This window comes from Sinocyclocheilus anshuiensis, unplaced genomic scaffold (genome assembly GCF_001515605.1).
Source record: "Sinocyclocheilus anshuiensis isolate Anshui unplaced genomic scaffold, SAMN03320099.WGS_v1.1 scaffold708, whole genome shotgun sequence".
Taxonomy (NCBI): domain Eukaryota; kingdom Metazoa; phylum Chordata; class Actinopteri; order Cypriniformes; family Cyprinidae; genus Sinocyclocheilus; species Sinocyclocheilus anshuiensis.
In genome coordinates this window covers 2,107,992-2,109,868 of record NW_015555881.1, presented here as the reverse complement: position 1 = coordinate 2,109,868, position 1,877 = coordinate 2,107,992, and the positions used below count along the sequence as shown (strand labels likewise).

General features: G+C 36.4%; 1 protein-coding gene across 2 annotated transcripts in view; it reads right to left on the bottom strand.

Moving 5' to 3' along the window:
- LOC107675801 (zinc finger and BTB domain-containing protein 7C-like) overlaps positions 1–1,877 on the bottom strand; it is a 28,041-nt gene that overhangs the window by 13,689 nt on the left and 12,475 nt on the right. Inside the window, exon 2 of one of the 2 annotated variants that reach the window (XM_016470268.1) lies at positions 1,121–1,293. The exons of the other annotated variant lie outside the window; for it this stretch is intronic. The gene's annotated coding sequence lies outside the window, so the exon portion shown is untranslated. The remainder of the gene's footprint in view (positions 1–1,120; positions 1,294–1,877) is intronic. 2 annotated transcript variants of the gene reach the window in all.

Sequence of the window (1,877 nt, the reverse complement as noted above, 5' to 3'; positions counted from 1 at the left end):
CACACACACACACACACACACACACACACACATTCACCTGTCACCTTTTAAATCATATGAATAATGTAATGACTGTCTAAACTTCAGTAATTCTAATGAATTTAGTTGCATTTGCTTTTGTGTTTCTGGTGGATTTAGATCAAGTAAGGCGACGTTCCCATCACAGTTGTGACACAGATATGTTTTTGATAATATGAACAGCAAAAATCACTGTCTGACATTTTCATATCTGATCTGGGCCACTTTTGTGTGGAAATAAATCTGATACGTATCTGCGACGTGACGTCAATTTGGATTTTAATTTTTTAAACTTCCAACCCAAAATTGATCATAATCGATTTACTCTTTGCATAAATCATACTTTATACATAACACTATATTAAATTTAACAGATAGATGCCATTTATCTATTTTAGCTATTTATATCTATATATAATTTATTTAAAATCTATATTTTTGTATTAAATCAAATATATAATTTAATGTGTGTGTGTATATGTATGTGTATATATATATAATATTTGACACTTACATTAAACAATCACAAGTAGCAGTTAAAATGTTTATCCTAAATTATATATGTGAGTCCATAAATGAAAACCCAATTCTTCTAATTTCATATAACATAAAAATGTGATGTATTTAACATTTGTTAAGATAACTGTGTGACTATGTGGGTCAGTCGCCTGTTCAGTGGGCCGCATTGAAAAGGTCATGAGAACAGCCTCTCAAAAAATGAACTGGCACTTACAGGGTGTAAGCATCAAATTGTTTTTTTTAGAAACTCTTTCGATAACACTTTGCTTTCACACACATCAGAGCCAGCGGTGTCTGGTGTAATTGTCGATTTGCTGTGTCATTACTAGTTTGTGTTAGTTTGCGTTTACAGCGGGCCAAAACTCCACACACTCATTTTCTGGAGACGACATCTAAAGAATGGCCCAAATAATTACATGAGTCATCAAATTACTGCCCACAGACATGCTGTTCTATACCTGAGATGCACACAAACAAACATAAACAGACCTCGGACTCAAACACTGTGTATTCTGACTCAAACGCGCACTTTCCCGCATGCACAACTCTTGAAAACAGGTGAACTGGGCTGCATCGCACTCACCCGTCCAGATCCTCAGATGTGTGTTACTGTACGTGTGATTTATTCCAGGTCTAAGTGTCGTTTCAGATCCGAGCCCGTCTCATCTCCATCTCTGAGGGACGAGAAGATGTCTGTCCATCCCGTCTGCCTGAGCGTCTCCTCTCCATTCACAAAAAACACAGCAGTGCATCCAACTACAAGCCCAAAACAACGGCACACGCGGACAGACGAAGAGGTTTGTGTGGACTCTGACAGGAAGGAGGAGAGAGAAAGAGAGAGAAAGAGAAAGAGAGAGAGAGAGGAGGTGGATCTACTCTAGAGCAGCGATGTAGTTTTTATAGCTGGGTGGGAAGCTCAGGATAATAATACCCATCCTCCTCCACAACACAGTTTAAGCTTAGTATGCAATAAAGCCCATGGTGCACAAACCCTCTGATTTGGGGTCAGACAAAATGAATTTTTAGTTTTATTCGTGAAGGATTTGCAACTTGAACTTGGGCACAAATGAAGGAAGAAAGAGAAAAGTACCAGTTCTATATATGCATGTGCTGTGACTTCAGAAGATGAATTAGACGAAAGAACAAGGTGGAAAACCTGAAGTTCAGATTTTAGTGTAGAAACCAGTAAGTTTCACAATTAACTACATAGTAACTGCAAGTGACACATTGAATTAAACATGAAATATTGAAGTAGATTTTACAAGTTTTCTTGTAAAATGTGCTCAAATAATCTCCATTAATTTAATATATATATATATATATATATATATATATATATA